Source organism: Balearica regulorum, chromosome 15 (genome assembly GCF_011004875.1).
Source record: "Balearica regulorum gibbericeps isolate bBalReg1 chromosome 15, bBalReg1.pri, whole genome shotgun sequence".
NCBI classification, from domain to species: Eukaryota; Metazoa; Chordata; class Aves; order Gruiformes; family Gruidae; genus Balearica; species Balearica regulorum.
In genome coordinates, this window is record NC_046198.1 from 13,471,772 (window position 1) to 13,490,608 (window position 18,837).

Below are 18,837 nucleotides of genomic sequence, written 5' to 3' on the forward strand. Positions count from 1 at the left end.
TGGGATCGATGTGGGTGCAGGCCATGGCCACAGCACGGTCTCAGGAGCCTCTCGCCCCTTGGCAGCAGCCATGAAGCTCTACCTCATATATGCTGAGTGTGAGGTTTGCCCCACGTCTGCTTTTCATCTGCTTCTCATCTCAGCTGTAACTGCATCTCAGGAAGAGCTGCCTTTGTCCTGGATTAGCAGATGGAGCCATTCATCTCAAAGCACCCTGGGAGAATGCTAAAGCCAATTAAGCCAAGGGTACTAATTGCAGAGGGTCAACAGGCATCTCGTGCTGCCCTGGAAGATGTGCAAAGACCCATGAACAGTCAGGGATGCAGAAGATTAGCTGATTTAAGGAATCACTCTTTAAAAAGCCACTTTAACACTCAGGTCATCACCTTATTGCATGATCTGTGCTCTCCACAGCGGCTTACGCTTCCCCAGCACCGATTGCACTGGTTTCTATCGCAGTCTCCAAGTTCTCGTACACCTTCATTTCAGTGAGCCGGTTGCTGCGATGGCCTTGCTCACACTCCTCACTCCTTGGAGAGGATCGCTGCAGGTGCCCTGCACCCAGGCACGACTGTGGGGAGAAGGTGCCTCCTGCCATTGCTGTTAGCAGGGCAAGTCCATGGTTTAACAGTTGCACGGGCCTCAAAACTGCCTCTCTGCAGCTCGGAGAGAAGAGGGACTCTGTCAATGCGGTGCTTCTCCGCTGGTTGTTTCACCTAGGTGATTAATGAACAGGCTTCTTGTTCTTTTCTGCCCTTAAAATTAACAGCAAGTGCTCAGAGTCGCACCTGCACGGGAGATGCACTGCAGAGTCCAACGTGTCCCTCTCCTGCTGTTTCTGACAGGCCACCGGTGTTTCGGCAATGCCTGGAGAGGAGAAGCCCTGAGGCTCTCCCCTTGAAGTGCCATGTGCCGGTGTGACAAGGAAACCTCTGCTGAAGCGAGGGAGGGATCAGCCACAGCTGGTCCAGCCATTACCTTGGCCAATACATCCATGGGATGGGACACCTCCGTCTTCGCAGAGCCTTGGCCAGATGCCGCCCGGACCCAGGAGCCTGGTGGTCTCAGCAGCATTTCTTGGCCAGGTGCTGATGTGCAGAGAGTGGGAGGCAATCCAGGAGCAGCCCTACTGCTGAGGTTTCTCCAGTGAGAAGCAGAAGAAAGAGATTGTTGCACAAGTACGGGAAAAACTCCTTAAATATTTGGTAGGGATTTTTTCTAGGGGAGATGCAAGGGAGAGCCAGCCTTCGTGAGCGTGCAGCACGGTGTGAAAGCAGGGAGGCAGGATGCAGGTCCAACACCAGCAGTAAGCACGTGCATGGCCGCAGGCAATGCTGCCAGCTGGTTTGCAATCTCATTTCATGCAGACTCTGTCTTCCCTGCCTTCAGGTCATTGCTGGTGCCCATTTCTGGTCTGTGGGGAAGGGAAGGAAGGGGAAAGAAATGGAAAGGAACAGGGAAAAGGGAAAAAAAGAAGCAAAAAAGGAAAGGGAAAAAGGGAGGAAAAAAGAGAAAAGCTATTGCAGGCCCAAAGGACCCTTCCAGCACAACATTTAATAGGCTTTCTCCTGCTATATTAGCACTAGACAATCAAACTGTTCAGCACAAGGTTATTTCCCTCTAGGATAGAGTGGTGACTTGGCGAATGCTTAAGGAGATCTAACAGACATGTTATTGCATTCCTGAAGGCTGAGGGATCACCAACAACCTGTGCTCGTGTCTAATTGCCTCCATGCTGCTGGGCACACGGGGTTTGGAACCAGACAAACCAGAGGTCTCGGCTGAGGGAAGTCACCCCAAGCCCTGCCTCTGCCCTGGGGAGGAAGGGACCCCGTTCCCTGGCATTCCTCTCCCAGCTCACCTGCGCGGACATGCGGCTCCACGGGGCTTCCCAATGCGCTGTGCCAGCTGCCACCGAACAGCTGCCACCTCGCCCCCCCGAGAGGTCCCTTTCTTAATGCCAGCATCAAATCCTCCATCACTTTGCAAAGCGCTGCAGGAACGAATACAAATTGTACCGACAGCATCCACCGATTACCTGCAGCAACCCTTCCTGCCCGCTCCGGAGATGCACTGAGCACACCAAGTGCTGTGCACCAAGCGATCTGCTGCCCGTTTCCACTGCGGGTCCCAAGCCCCAGCCAGTCTCACTGGTAAAAAGTGGGTTTAGGTTATGTAAATTGAGTTTTTCCTCTTCCAGCTCATGCCAAGAAGGTACAGTTTTGTCAGTCACTAATTAAGGAATATCATGTCTTTCCTTCCTTTAGGCAGTGCTCCTTACAGCCTTGCTTCTTAGCCTAAATCTCCCCTAGTTTCCTCCACAGATTTAATTTCCTTAATCTTTTGTCCTGTAACTCCTCACTGCAACTCCCCACTCTGGTGTCTGACTGCAGAGCCCCAAGCCCCAGGGATTTCCCTGTGATCTCCCCTGTGCTGTACAACGTGAAACAGCTCCTGGGTCTTACATGCAGAACCTCCAAGTGGCACATCACCTGGCACAGCGCCTTTTCTCTTTCTCTTTCACTCTTTCCCTTCCTTCCTTCCTTCCTTCCTTCCTTCTTTCTTCCCTCCCCCTTTTTTCCTTTTCCTTCTCCTTCCCCATCTTCTTCTCCTTCTCCTTTTCTCCTTCCCCTTCCCGTCCCTTCTCTTCCATTCCCATTCTTCTTCTCTTTCTTTTTCTCTCATATGTCATATTCCAATTTCAACTCGCAGTCACCATTTCTGTCCTATCATCCTATTGCCCTCCTCTTACTACATTTAATTTACCTCTCATGACCTCTCATTTACCTGGACCAAGTTATATTATCAAGCATAAAAATGTCCACGTAGTTAAAGCTCTGGGTCTGAGAGACACGGGTTTAACTCCCAGCCCTGCCACATCCTCTTTGTACAGCAAAGTGCTCAGATATGTCAGCAGTGAGTCCCACAGAAAATCCCTCCGAGGCTTGGTTACAGAGGATGGTACGGTGCGTTTGAACTCCTTCGGGTGCGGAGTTGCTCAATCCCACACCTTCCCAGTCCACGTGGCTCTTCCGTGGGGTTTAGAAACCTCGGTACTTCCCCAGCCTGGCACTGCTACGTTGCTAGCGTAAATCCTAGCTCCCCCGTGCTGCAGCAAGCCATTTAGAGCTCTTTTAAATGACATTACCTTTTCCTTGTGTACTTTTGATCCAAAGCACAGCAGAAAGCTAACAGAGGGAAATCAGCATTTTAACTTGGTGATGTGGCAGTTCATAAGCAAGTCAGCTTATACGTGGGTTTGGATGATAAAGAAATTGGCTAGTGGGAAGAATATTTACAGGAGTCTTTTCCCAGCTTTGGAATTAGAGAAAATAATCCTACTAAATTAAACAAAAGTGATAATAATATAAGAGAGTGCTTCTTAAACATAACAGCTTCCTTCCTTGCCAGCAACATAGAACTCAGTGTTTTCAACACATGTATAATGCATTTTTAATGTAAACAGCGGGAGGCATAATTCCAGCATAGGATGTGAAATAGAAAGAGAAATTGTTCAGGAAGGGAGCTGGGGAAATTGCTAACGCTGCACACAGAATGAAACTTTCTCTAAATCCCAAGCTCTGTCTGCAGGGCATTACAGCATCAATGCCATTATCGCTGCACACCATGGACAGCTTATTGCTATTAATTATGTTAGCAAAATAAAGGATCCTTTCTGGCCGGACTGGATGGACAATGTTAAGCCATGCTGGAAAAGCTGGATAAACCTCATTAAGGAGAATTTGGCACTGGGAGAGATAAGGCTCACTGAGTTCGGGATACTTCAAAGGGAAAAATGGCTTGTGATAATGGATTTCTCAGGAGTCAGGACATGACTGGACACCTTACTCATCCTGCAGCCCACGGCTCGCAGAGGAGGGGAGATCTTCCTGGGAAAGCACCCTCCACTCGCCACCTTCTCAGCCACGGGCTGTAACGGTGCTGCATCCTAACTGTCATTTTGGGGTCACAAGCCTCTGCCCTTTTGTTTCAGGGCTCCTTGGTTAAGGAGCATGTGGTGAAAGGGCTGTGGCCCCAGGCAGGCACACAACAGGACAGCAGATCCCTGGGGAGCTGCTGCTTCCAACAGTTCCCGGTCTGTATGGGTGGCTGGGCTGCACGTTCTCCTGGCTCCCGCTCCATCCTGTGCTTGCACTGAAGACAGGGTGAGGGATGAAGGAGCAGGTTTATTATGCATGCAGACAAGAGCAATCAGGGAAGGATGGCAAGGACACTTTGGGGACAAGGCTAGAATTCAAAATTATTTAGACAAGTTGGATGAAACGGCCCCAAGCACTGAGGTGAAATGCAAACTGGGGACAAGAGCAAGGCATTGCATTTCAGCAGGAGGCACAGGCTGCTCCCATCCAGGGGGGGAATTAACGGAGGCATGGCCGTTCTTCCAGGAAGAACCTGGGATAAAGGCAGACACAGGGCATGGGTCGGTTATGAGAAGGTATGAAGTTCTGCAGCTCTGTACCATAAGAGGAATGGCCGCTCCCCTCACGTAGCTTAAGAACTAACAGAGGAGGGATGTTAGCCTTGTCTCTCCTCCCGCTTAACTGCTAAGTCCTTAAGGCCTTTAAAAGATAACCTTCGTGAGGAAGGGAACGGTCTGTTCTCCGTAGCTGCGGCGGACAGGACAAGATGTCATGGGTTTAAATTGCAGCAAGAGCAAATCAGGTTAGACACGGGGGACTGCTACAGGGTCTGCGGAGCAGATAACCTTGGGGTGCTGGGGAGGCTCCATGTCGAGGGATTTAATAGCACAAGAGCTCTAAACTTTTCTCTCCTGTTAGTGTACAGGTCTTTTCTCCCTTCTGTGGTGTCTAAAATGCCATCTGTGTGGCAAGAGGAATTGGGGAATTTTACCCATCCTTGAGGAGAGGAGCTGGTCTGGGCTCCCCTGAAGCATTTTCCCTAGCACAGAGGAGGCAAGGCCAGCTCATCGTCCTGTGTACTGACACTGCTCTGAATATTGGGAAAAGATAGAAGCGATGCTATTTTTGAAGGCAATATTGAACATAAATAGACGTGGCAAGGTGCCAGCTTCAAAACATAACTGTTTCCAATAGAGCTGGGCAAGGCATTCAAAGAGTCTTTTGAAAAATCCATTAAGGCTCCATCAAAACAAGGAGCTTTTCAGGATGACAGACACATAGGTGCCTCCTTCAGCTCATTCACTGAAATAGAAAAATCAGGCACATTTTCTCCTTATTTTCTTTCATTCAGATTCAGCCCCTCCAGGGGAAAAAAAAAAAAAAATCATTAAAGTTTCTGTTGTGGGGCAGAAGGCAGCACCATTTCAAGTTTTAACAGATCTATTGATCAGGCTTAAATCCGCTGTGTGCTGCCTCCAGCCGAGCTCTCGGCTCCGCTGCACTGCTGCTGACATGGAAGGGACTTGGCAGGCAAGCGGATCCTCATCCAGCGGTCACAGCTTCCATATGCAGAAGTCTTTCAAGGCTGAAAAGCCCAGGCTTTGCCGTGCCACCAGTAGGTTTTTGAACACCTCTGGGTCTTCGTAATAGCAGAGTCTGCTTCATCATTTCCATTTCTACATGAGTCACAGTTCCCCTCATGTACTACTTTTCTTTTCCTGCTCTGCCTCACAGATAAGATTTCAGTGTCCCAGAGCAGAGATTTGAGAAACCTCAGGCAATGGATTCACATCCAGAAAAATATGAATCTTATCTATGACAAAAAGGGAAAAGGAAGGGGAGGAAAAATGGGTTTGTAGTCAAATTGTTAAGAGACCAAATCGGTGCTTCCTTAGGAAGTCCCTGGGATGTAAAGTACCAATTAACGTGCACATGATGTGAAATATGAATAGGCCAGGGTTTTGACTCATCCCCCAATACGAACCAAGTGAAGAGCTTGAGTCGGCAACACAAATAGCAATTTGAAGAAGGAAAAAACTTTCATTTTGATCTGGATGTGCCTCCAGCTATAGCAGAGGGACAGAGGAAAAAATACAAGCTAGGAAATGCCAGGCTGTGGAAACACAAGCCAAGGATGCCTGTGGTCTGCTGTGGACACATGCCAGATGAAAGCCCCGGGCCCCCACAATCAATTCTTCCCCCTGTCCTGAATCCAACGACTGTTGCAAACTTGTGTGTGTGAGCAAGGACCTCAGACTGAAAGGAACAATACAGACTTCAGCTGCAGATCCCCGAGCACTGGGTCACGCTAATCAACCAACCCACTCAGTGCCTCTGGCAGCAAGGTATTTTTGAAAGAGTATTTTAGGAGACAGAACAATGACCAAATGGTTGAGAAAGTCAACAGAATTGGTCATTTGATTCTTCAGAAGATGCTTGTTCTACATGTTTGCAAGGGAGCTGAACGCTGGGGAGATTAGGTCCTGCTCTAGGAAAGGTCCCCAGGACCTGTCCTTGGTGTGCCTTGGTTACCTCCAACTGTCCCAGTGAGACAGTACTGGTGCCCACGTCCTGCCTGGCTGACTGATGCTCTGGACCGAGCAGGGTTGGAGTTGAGGCGCTGAGGACAAACCAAAGCCATTTTTGGTGCATTCTCTATTTACAGCTGCAGCACAGTCAAATCCATCAAACAGGAAGGGGAGTTCAGTTGTCACTGTCACATCCCAGAGGAAGGCTGGGCTGACTCAATTAGGAGACATACACAAGTATTGATTATTGCCAAGTACAAATTCTCTCTCTCTCTCAACTATGTGGTACACTGTTAGTTTATTTGCCCCCTCCAGGTTATTCTTAATTTCAAAACAACGTGATTGTTGTTGTTCCAAATGTACAATACAGATTGACAATATAATATAGCTTGTATTACCGCAGTCCCTACTGGCCTCTGATGAGCTAGTAATTCAGCCATCTGATTTCAACTTTTTTTTTTTTCGTTTTTTCTTATGGATTCCACACTCTCTGAAAATGTATTTCTTGTTTATGTTCAAAGCAAAGCCACCTCACAGCAGTAGGCTGTCTGAAAGATTTTTCTTGTCCTTCGACTCCACCACAGAGAAGGCCAGATCTGTTCCAAAGATCCTGTTCCTGTAATAGCAATAGCACACATCAGTCACTTATCTCATTCCCCGGGAAACTTGTGTCCAAGGCATCGGAGTGTGGTGAGGGCAGGTTCCTGGGAGCCAACCCCTCCCTGTATGCTGGGACAACTGTTTTGGAGGGGACAGTAGAACTTGTGAGTCCCCTACCTCAGTTTACACACAAAACGCATAGGCTGGCCCTAAGCAAGGAATGGATGTAGCAAGCTAAGGTCTTCCAGGACAAATAAAGTGTTAGATCCTCACCAAACACATCTGCCTACAGAACTGTTTCTTCAAGTGGGAATTCATCGCCTCTGTCTCTGGAAATAAAGCCATGACAATACCTTGCTATAAACATATGAGCCTAAAGAGGGTCTCCTGTGGCTGAAAATGGAGATCTCAAGGTCCTGCAGCTCAGTCAGAGCATCCAGAAAGGTGCAACTTTCGACACAAGCACTGTCACTCTCCTCTCCTTGCAGTGCAATCTGGGATCCCAACTTCTCTCGCACCTGCAGTTTCTTGCATGGAACTGGCAAAATGCACTGACTGCGTTGAATAAGGCTAGGGACTCAGAGGTCCCATGATCTCACCAGAAGATATTAAAATTCTCCATCTTCCTCTTGCCTGATGAAGGAGGGATGAACCGTGCTTGGGCCAGTTAGAAATTAAACTATTTCAAGTGTGTAACATCTATTGCTCTCCTTGGGGATGACTCAGGATGTGAGATACACATTTTTGGTGGAATGGTACTGGAGAGGACAGCAGGGCCAGCACTTCAGCTCTGTATTTATGGGTATCATCAGAAAAGCTTTATTGGATACATATTTTGCATCCTTCTCTCTGGAGGATCCAGCTGACATTCACAATATTTTTGTTCTCTTGCTTTCTGTAACCGATTTTATACATGTATGTTTATATATATTATATATATGTTATACAGAGGGGATTTTGGTAAGAATTCCTCAAAGTATGGAGAAACGGTGAGTGTTTCCCACTTGACATGGGGCTGGAACGTGGAACTTCAACACTGAGTGCAAGGCCAAAGGGGCTGGAGTGGGTCTGACCCTTCTACCTGTTACAGCATCATGCTTCCCTCCTCTAAAGGAGAACTGCAAAGCGCTTGCCTTGCACAAGGGCTACCTGCCAAAGCTGCTTTTTCTTCTGGCTCCCCTCCAAGATGTACTACTTTCTCCATTTAAGCCACCTGTGAAGGGCACCTGAGTGCCCTCCTTGAGGGCTAATTGTAAGAAGTGCCAGGTTCCCTGAAGGCTAAACACCACGATGTACTCCTCCCGCCAGTGATCCCTGCCAAGGAGCCTTGGGTTGTGCTTCAGAGGGCGTGAAGTCTTCAGCCCGTGGTCCCAAAGGTCTGCCTGCCAAGCATTGAGCCCAGCATCCCCCAGGAACAGTGCTCACATGGTGGCACTGCCGAGGTGTCGGACCACTACGTAACTACACAAGTCTGTGTTCAGATGTACACCGTGGCAATTCAGTACCAGCCCCAGTTTAGCACCTTGATTTGGGCCTCTGTACCAGATGCCCTCATCAGAGACTGTTCTCCTGTCTCCAAAGGGTGAGAGGTCCTTGGATTTCCTCCCAAACAGGGAAAAAGGAAGCAATATTTTGAAAGTTTTCACAAAAACAGCATGTCCCATGGGGAGTTTGGGTCAATCAAATCTTTTATTTTGCTCTCTTTTTCCATGTAAGATAAAATGTAGATGAAAAATTGACATGACTGCAACTTCGTTTGAAAAATCATCAAAGCAGAACACTGTAACCTAAAAGTTACTTTTGAAAAGGGAGTGATCAAAACAATATGGCCTGATGTGTCAAAATAACATTTCCAACAAAAATTGCTTTGACAACGTTTTTCTCAAAAGCTCTTCATTGCACCATTCCCAAAAGGACCATTCCTGGTGATAGCACGAAGAAATCATCCAGGAATTTTCTCCTCTTATAGTTCCTTCTAAGGCGGTGTCAATGCGCATTGGCCTCTCCTTCTCTCTTCCTCGACTGTCTTTGAGACTTTTAGTCTTTTGTACAAAGGTTTTGTTATTATGGTTGGCCATGGGGAGCATGCGTGTGAGATACAGAACGTTACAGACCTTGCAGAATTCACAGCTGTATCATCTTTGCCTGCAATAACAGGGGATTGGTCTGAACTGACACAGATGTCCCCAAAACAGCGGTGATTTATCAGAAGCGCAGGCACATGAAGGAAAGCGAGCCTGACGTGAAGGTCACATTACACGTTTTGCCCCATTCATATTCATAAGTCCAATGTGCATCTGTTAGCTGATGCACACGTATAGAGCAGATATTTAGATAGGACGGTGTGTGCTTATGCACTCGTCAGCATAGCATTGAGATGTCCAGCACGTAGTAGAAATATATATAGGAAATGATAGTCTGAGCATGATTGTGTGATCCCTCAGCTCGAGATAGTACGTGCTGAACTCCGTCCACACAAGCAGGATGGTACAGACCTGAACAGAGCATAATGAACGCCCTTCTTCATCATGCAGGTGTCACTTCTCCTGACTCAGATTCAATTACACTCGTGGAGTTGATTGCAGATTTCAGCCTACTCTTGCATATCAAGAGCATATTCAATGTTCCAGAGACTCGATGAAACAAAATGTCAGCACGTGGTCTTCCTTACAGCCCCTGGGTCTTGTTCATCCCTGGTGGAGCTACATAAAGAAGGAGCTTGGCCTATTTTGTCAGATGCAGGAATATCTGTGGAATAGTATGTTCAATCCTTTATGTCAGGCCATCTATCTCTTCTCAGCAAAATGCATCTCTGATTACTCCTCCGTTTGCTATTTTTTTAAAATACAGAATTATACAGTAGCCCTCAAACAGAAGGAGGGTGGAATGAAAATGTCTAATTTAAAAGTTTATCTAGTCAAAGCAAAGTTAGGGAAAGCACTGAGCATCTCAGGTGCTGGTTAACCTATAAATGAAAAATAATGAAGACAGGGAAGAGGAATATTAAATGAAGTGAATTCTGAGGGGAATCATATCATGGCTCATGCACAAGTCTGAGGTGCTGCAGGAGAGGAATGGGAAGGCTGGACTGGGGGAGAGGGGACAATCTTGCCTTCCCATGGAAAACAAGGAGAAACCTCAGTGGGGCTCAGGTAGGATGGAAAACAGCTCCGCTTGCAAAACAGTCTAGGTCACATTCACCCCATGTAACAGCAGGGATGGGTTTTGCCCTCAAAAACAAATAGCAAAGCAAGTCCCACGCTCACATACAGCTTAACCACGCACACAGCTGACACACAGCCCCGTAAGGGTGTTCCCTTTGCACGGAGCTCCTGCCTTCTTGTAAAGAAGGGACTGTAGTATCAGGAAAGCGCCACGGAAATGGAGTCACACACTGCTCCTTCTCCTCCAGACAGGGATTCTGTCTCTTGGGAACACACACTGGCCTCTTGCAGATACAGCCTCCTTCATAATTTATGGCAGACTGCCACAACGTGGTCCATGGATGCTTTCCTTTTACCCATGAGGGTAAAAGGAAAAAAAAGGACTCAGGACCGGTGCAAGAAACATCAAACCCCACAGCAGGCCACTCATCTGGTGGCCAAGATGGGTACTGACACATTTTTCTCTTAGTCCTGCTCTCTCCAGCTTCTCTGTGGGAGCTGATGCTGCAGGACCCATGTTGCATTGTTGTGTAGATAAGCAGAAACTCTTAAAAGCTCTAACTTGGCTTCCAAGTCAACAGCAAATAAACTTCTGCAAAGAATGCTGAGTTGTAATGCGGGTCCCAGCTGGTTTTGGGAACATTGTTCTGTTGGAAACCATATTTTATGGTATGTAACTGTGACAGGGTTTTCTGAAGAAGGCCAAACGTGTGGAACATTTCTCACTCCCTAGAAGTTAACGGTTGTTCCTCAGCACAGGTTTACAATTTAATTGAAAAATTGAGAAAAAGAGAAGAAATTTTGATAACACTGCTCTTAACCATCAAAGCTTTCACTGGGCACCACCTGGTTCTGCCAGCCCAACCCTTAACAGGTATCAGAAGACTGACAGTAGAAACATTCAGAAAGGAGAATAAAACAAAAATGAGGCAAACGCTGGTGTTGCCTGCTCAGGAGTAACTCCATTACATAAGCAGCTATTCCAGATTTACTTGGCTGCAGAAGCTCAGCTTGGCCCAGTGCCTTCTCAATGCTGAACATTTTTCCTGCCTTCTAATCTTTAGGACCTTTCCCCAACAAGCATCCCTTCAGGCTCCTATTTGTAATGTTTGCATGATATATCAGGAAACATCTCTAAAAAGAGACATCAGTCTATGGCATGGAATCCTCTCTGGGAAATTATCTGCTGTGCGGCAGGCTGTGAAGGGGAGATCTGTTACCATTCAAGAGCTGCCCCATTCAAAAACTGCTGAAGCAAATAGCAAAAATTCTCTGAGTCAACCCTGAACCAAAGTCCCAGCCAATATCAGGGAGCCCTATTCTGTTAGAAGAGCCTCTTTTCAGATAAGACTTTCATCCAAGGTTATCCGAACACTTGCAATCAAGTGGCATTTTGTGCTAACATTAATCCTGGTGTCCTGGCCACATTCCAGTTTGAGTAACAACATTCTGCCAACCTGAATTCCTCCAGAGGTTTCAGCAGGATGCAATTTTCTTCTTCCTTTTTGTCTTCCATTTCTGGGTAGTTAATTCTGGACAGTGTAAAAGACTGACAGTGTTCTACCCCAGCGCTGGATGCATTTCACTGATGGGGAAAGTGGACCTTGAAGTGAGCAGGACCAAAAGACTGCGGGAAAACACATTATTAATAATAAATGGCTTTTAAAACACATTTGTACTTTTCTTTTGAATTCTGGTATCAATTTGAGATGTAGAGCTGCCATACTACTGAGATCCCTGGGAAAGATTATTGGCAATCCCAGCAACCGGAAGAGAGAAGCGCATTTCAAGTTGTAATAATCAATACACTTATGACACAAATGAAAGGGAGGTGTTATATAAGGATTTATTTTTTTTTCCACTGGAGAGAGCCCTGACAGCCAGTTATTGCAGTGAGGAAAGGAAGTCATCCAGATGGACTCTCCGTCACACTAATGAAGCCGTCTCATAACTGTAACAGAGACCTCATGTATCTGCTGTGACACTTAGCAAATCCGGGCATGAATAAATAACCAAAGTCCAATTGAATTAACCTCCAGCTGATCAGCACTACTAAACAAATTATCCTAAACTCTGAACAAGATTAGAAGGACCGGCACAGGCCAGAATCATGTGGCAGGAGTGTTAATTCAGTTTAACAAGTTTAAACCTAATCCCCCAGTGTTCTTTGATCTCGGGGTTTCAGGGCAAACTGGTTCCAAAACGCTCTTGGAAGAGATAGGAAAGGAGGCTCACATGAAGTTACGAGCAAAAAACATGAGCTCAGCCTAGAGTCGCCTAGAGAAGCAGAAGAATTGTAAGAACAGAGCAGAGAAAGACTTAGGCAGAGCATTTCTTACAGAGACAGAAGAGAGAGGAAGAAAATGACGTTGATATCCTTATGGAATATTCCAACTTCATTTCCAGGATTTCCAGGATGAAACTTAAAAAGTTGATCTGCTTTTCTTGATTATCATGTTTCTTGGACAGAAATAGGAGATAATCTGTGAAATAAGGGACAACATTTTATTTTAATGCAATTTTTCCCAGTATATAATTGTATTTTTCTCCTAAGAGTACATTTGTACCATCCATCAAATGCACAACTCAATTATCACAAACTTCAGTTCATTACTTAGAATGGCACTAACAAACAATTTCAATACTTATTTCTTTTTATGTTGATTCATAAAATTCTTTATGTGGTCAGTTAAAATTAACTTTAAACTTCACCTTTAACAGAGTCAACATTTTGCAGGTTTCTGAAATGGCAAATCTGCTTCCAAGAGAAAATATTTATTCTGTTGCTCTTTAGAGACAGGAATGGATGTAGTACACTACAAGTTTTCTGAAATGGAGAGAACTTGGATGTGAAGCACGTCTAAATACAAATTCCTGCAACATATGGGCATGTGTCACAAAATCTTTCAAATCACAATATTCCTCATAAATGTATTTCCAAACTTCTGTCATAGAGAAGTCCTCCAATATGACTTCCAGTTTCCTAAAATCTCACGCTTTTTCAGAGATGGCAAGGGAATCAGGTTAGCGTAGGTAAATGAAGACTGAGATCTGAGAGCCTCTACAGCCCACTGAAGGGCATCTGCCTACAGTCTTTTGCCTTGTCATGGTTTGTCTTTATGCAGGTCCCACTTTGATTCTTTATTGTGATCTACAGCGTAACTAATGTTTTATGTGCTAAACTTCAGCACCAGAGAGGATTTTAATTTTGACTAGATGGCAAAAAAATGTAAAGTACTATGAAAGACTAAGCATTCAGACACCAGGCATTTCCACCATCTCCATCTTCGACATCCATGAAGAACTTAAAAATCAGATGGGGCCAATCTTCACCTAATATTCAAGAGTAGTTTATGACACCCAGAAATCATTTTGTTATTGTCTCACTGGCAAGGCACAGAGTTGCCCACTTTGTTGGGAAATGCCTCGACATTTCCACATATTTAAGTCTGCAAAATGAATACCTCCTGCAATTCTGAAACTTCCATTACACAACCCTCAAAATCGAATCATGACCTGTCTACTTCATACTTTGCTGTTATTTATGCAGTATATAAACGAAAAGTAAATATTTATTCTCATTTTCCACTGCGTGCACTGGCTGATATCTCCCAAAGTTAACAGCAGCATTATGAACTGCAAATGATGATACATTGTCAAAGTTGAAACCACTTGGTTATATGCCTCTTACATTTTCAAATATTCCCAATGCAATTTCATAACCGTCTTGAACATAATGAGACAATGGATTTTTCCTCCTTCAACTGTGTAATAATAAACGACTATTAGAAACACTTTATTATTTTCAGAGTTTGAGGGATCAGTGGCCACAGAGAAAATATGCCCTTTTCAACCAAGTTTTTCTCACTTGAAAGAGGAGCTAATTTATTACTGGCAGCTCACAAAGCATTTGTCTCATCAAGTTATATCATTTTAACTATGGGTGAATTCTAGACAACACCACTACTTAATTTGCTGTCACTATTAAGTGATTTATACAACTGACTATACTATTAGTATCATACTAATACTCTGACATTCTCTTGTCGCTTCTGCAAGAACCGTGTTGGTATTTTCTGCACTTTCACACTTCTTAGGAACAGAGTGGTATGAGTTTTGTTCTTAGAAGCTATGCTACAATTATTTTTACGATCCGCTCCATTTGCATGCTGTCTCTCATCTGACAAACCACCACAAGCAACTGAAAAACTCCTGCATAAACTATAGTGAGCTTTATGGCAATTACTGCTGTCTGTACTGATCCATGGAAATAATTTCTTCAGCCATCCAGTAGTGCAAAGCTTCTGCTGTTCACAGGGTGGATCTGTTGATGGATGATACCATTCACAGGCGCTGTCATGGTCATGATCTACGTAGGGCTGTTATTTGACAAAGGAAAATTATGTAAACAGTACTCAAACTCAGTCTTGCCTCATGATCACTCTATCTGCTCCATACCCCCTAGCTACAGTGTCCAGTACAGCCAGCTATTATCTCATGATAAATATCAGGGATAAAATTATCATTAGACAGCACCAGGTTGACTGCATGACATAATGGAGGTAGCTGGAGCTGTTTTAGCTCTCTTAGCTCTGGAGCTGTTCTGGAGGTGTATTATTTCACACATTTCAAGAACATAATTTTCATTTCAGTGGTTGTTGAAATAATTTCTGGGTATTTTTTTGCAAACAAATGTAGGATCTGCTGGTTTTAAAGGTACTGAATAGATGAAAACTACTGCTGTTTGAGATCAAGCACCCAAGAAAGCGCTTTCAGCAACGTCCTTCTGTAGGTATGACTTGCCTCACTCCTGCCAGGCTCTGCAATCTCAGCAGCAGCCTGCTTCTGAAACTCTCCCCCAGCACCAAGGGACCTCCTTTCTCATCCCAGCCCCATGGATCCACAGTCCTCCTTCCCCAGCCTGCACAGCAGCTCAGAAAACACAAATGACACAGCACAACAATGTCCTACAAGGGCTGGAGTACTCCTCTATTTATAGGTTGCTAAATCTGACTAAAAAAAAAATTTCCAAAGAGCTCCAGTCAAATTGCTACCTAGATGTTTCCAGGCCCAGCCAGAGTGTGCTGGCTTACTGCCATGTTTTTAAATCCTATCCTGCACGTTGAGCTTTCGCAGGAAAATATGCTAGTGCTCATATGTAAGCAGTTACTATTTACACACACATTAATGAACATTCCCATATTGTTTCCTTACTAAGTTGCAAATGCAAGAAAACAAACTAATAGCATGATCTGATAGTCTCAGGCATGCAAAAACATCCAGCATTTCCATTTCAGATGTGCAGTTGAGTGCAGCTCACTCAGAAAGGCAACAATTTGGGTTTAAGCTTTATGTTTACTTTTTTCTTAAAAGCCTGTGTTTTTTTTTCAGCTGAATTCTACACTGGGGGGAAAAAAAAAAAAAAGAAGGTTTAATCAACAACTAAATAGCTTAGAGTGGTTCTGCAATGCCTGATTGATTGGCTTAGCCTTCCTCTTATTCATGCAACAAATGAAATAAGCAATGTCCCATATAATAAGAGCCGTGTGGACAACTAAAGAACAAAGCAAACCTCTTAGACTTGTCTTTCAGAATAAGAAATGATACTGCTTGTTATCCTAGGAAGCACAGAAAAGGGAATAATGCACAGAAGAGCCATAATCCCCTTGCCTCCCTTCAAAATGTGAGCACCTAAAATGAGAGCATTGGAGCTTTAACTCTGAGAATGCTGTTCAGCTATCACCTAACTCCGGACACGTCTGAACTCCTCAGCTGCTCACACTTTAACCTCAGGCTTCCCTGCAAACTCAATGTCCCGTTTCTGTCCGTGTGCAGAAGCAGTGGGGTTTTGGTCATGTTTGGCAGGCCCATACCTATGTCAGGCTGAGATCTAGAAACCAGGAGATAAACCAGCCAACTTCAGCTGCAGCAGGCTTAACTCCTGACTGTGGACAGCCAGGTTCAAAGCGGTGTTTCCACCTTGCACCAAGCAGTGACAAAACCTCTTGCCACTAACTGCAGAGTGAGCCAGCCAGGGGGACCCGACTTCTGGGGCTAAAGCATCTTTGAGAGCAGCCCCAGATGTGCTCCTCTACCCACTTCTCCCAGGGACTCAACTCAGAAGTATCTTCTGAACACCGCCTTGCCAGACTCGATTTAAATGCAGTGGGAACTGCTCGAGAGCACCAGGAGGTGGATTTCTGCCATCCCTCCTACCCCTTTGACACCACGGCCCCATGGAGAGAGTGCTCACCCAACCCCGCACCCCCACATCCCCCGACCTTGCTGTGACAGTAGTAAGGGAAGAGGAGCACTCTGGTATTGGCTGACCAGAGGAAAGTACTTAAAGGCAGCTCTGCTTCACGTACCTGATTTATAACAAGGGTCAGAACAATTCCCAAGCAGCTCCCGCATCGGGGAGCAAACTAATTCCTTTCCTCTCTCCTTGGCTGCGCAGCTCGGAGCCCAGCTGCACCTGAGGTTCCAGCTCACAGTCTATATTCTGCATCATAAAAGATACAAGAGAGAAATCTAAACTAGGGAAGTAATAACCTGTAAACTAATAAACCAACCCAGCACTTTGATAGCTAGGCGCTCCCAAGAGCAGGGATTATTAATGGATGTCCTGAAACATTGTGTGTCTAGTTTTTAAGAAGTGGGAAACATTTCTGATGCTCTGTGGATCTTATGCGTTTGCTCTATAAAATCAGTTCAGATAAATGCAAAGCTTATTATAAAAAGTAGCCTCCTTCCAGTCTACACACACACAGGCACTTAAGCAGTTTAAAAAGGAGAGTAGTAAGAAACTGCTCAAATAAATAATAATAAAGGTATAAAGCTGTGATATTATGGGTTGTTTTTCTTGTCAAATATGAGGCTGCACAGTCATTGATTTTCTCTGGTAATTGAGATAGTGGCATGCACGACTTACGTTTCTTCAGCAGCGAGTGCATGGGAGTGGAAGAAGGGATCCTGAAATCCTGCAGAATCTCCAGCTGAGGATTTGATGGCTCTGAACTGCTGTCTGTCTCAATTCTTTATTTCCCTCGGACCGTGAAATGGGGTATATTAATAATATCTTATGTCGAAAGAGAGTTTATGAAGCTAAATGTAATAATGTTTGCAATGTGATGAGGGATCTTTGGAGGCAAAGTGCTACAGATAACGGGAGTGTAAGTATGGAAACATGTCCTTCTCAGGCAGAAATGTTGGGAAGCAGGTGGCAGGCAGAGCCCTCGGGAAAGGTCCGATTATCTGCTACGGTGTGTATTCTCAAAGCTCCATCCCCTGCCTCAGTCACACAGACGATACGAGCCTTCTCCTTACTTCCTTCTTTTAAAATTTGTTTACTTTCAGTGATGAAGATTCAGTGCTCAGTTACCTCCTGCCATCTGCTTCTCAAGTTTGCTACATCCCACCTCAGCTCCACGCCAAAATGAGATATCCAATTGGTTGAAAGTGTTAAAGGTAACTCTTTTGTCCCAAACTAACGGAAAACAGTAAAGTACAGTGTTTCCACGTAAATCTGAACCAGAGTGGACTCTCTTTGTCCTCCTGTCATATAAAACATAAAATGGAGGCTGGCAAGGACAGCAGGAAGAATCCGGTCCTTTGCGTTTCCTGAAGTAAAATTATTCTCCGTAGAAGGCAGAGCAGGAATAAACTTTTTTATGAGTCAGGAGACTTTACTGACAAGAGCTGCTATTATCTCCGTCAAACAGGCAAAGCCTCGAGTGATTGTGGTAGGCAAGAAAGAGGAATGTTGGTTTTTCACAGCGCTGGAAAACAGACTACTTGGCAGATTGCAAGGAGTGCCGAAAAGGTATCAAGCCTCACCATTTGAATTAACGACAAGAATAACCTGCTGAATTACAAGCTTTTTCGTGGACCTCTGCTGCTCTCTAACGGTGCCTTAAAGGATTCTCAGCACGGTTTTGCTGTAACTGTAGTCAACTGTTGTTAAAGTTTTTAATGCAAAACAAAACAAAATTGTGAAGTCCTTAAGAGATGTTACCTGAACAGATAAGCCACAACTCAGGTTGCTATTGCTGCATTCAGAGCTGGGACATATTGTGTGCTGGAATGACAGGAAAGGAGAGCTGACACATAGAAATAAAGGTCTGGAGCCTGTTTTAGACAGAGCAATTGCAGAAGTTTGGAAGGTTGCAAACCTCTGGGAAATCCTCATTTTTCAAAGCTTTGTATAACTTGGTATACAAATTTATTATTCATGAGTACTAGTATTTCAAAGAAAAAAATTATCACTGAATTAACTGTATGCAATTAACAGAAACGAACATTTGCACATATTGCTCGCGGGACACAAACATTTCTTTTCACACTCCTCAAGCAGATCTCCATACCCCCGTCACGTTACGGCAGCACGGGGCAGCTGCCATCACTCCTGCGAGCCCCACACTTGGCTCGTGAGGCAGCCGGGCCACGCGCGGAGGAGCATGTCGGCTCCGAACACGCGGCTGCTCGTCCCATGGCAGCGAGGTGCGAGGCTGGGCGGCCTGCCTCTGGTAGAGGAGGGAGGGTGGAGGGCAAGGCCGCTGCGATGGCCCAAAACCAGACTTATTTTGATGGGAAAGCATGTGGGGGGGCTTAAAGTGTGGCCCAGTAACACACAGTGGGTGGCAGCAGTCACGTCCCATGCGGAAA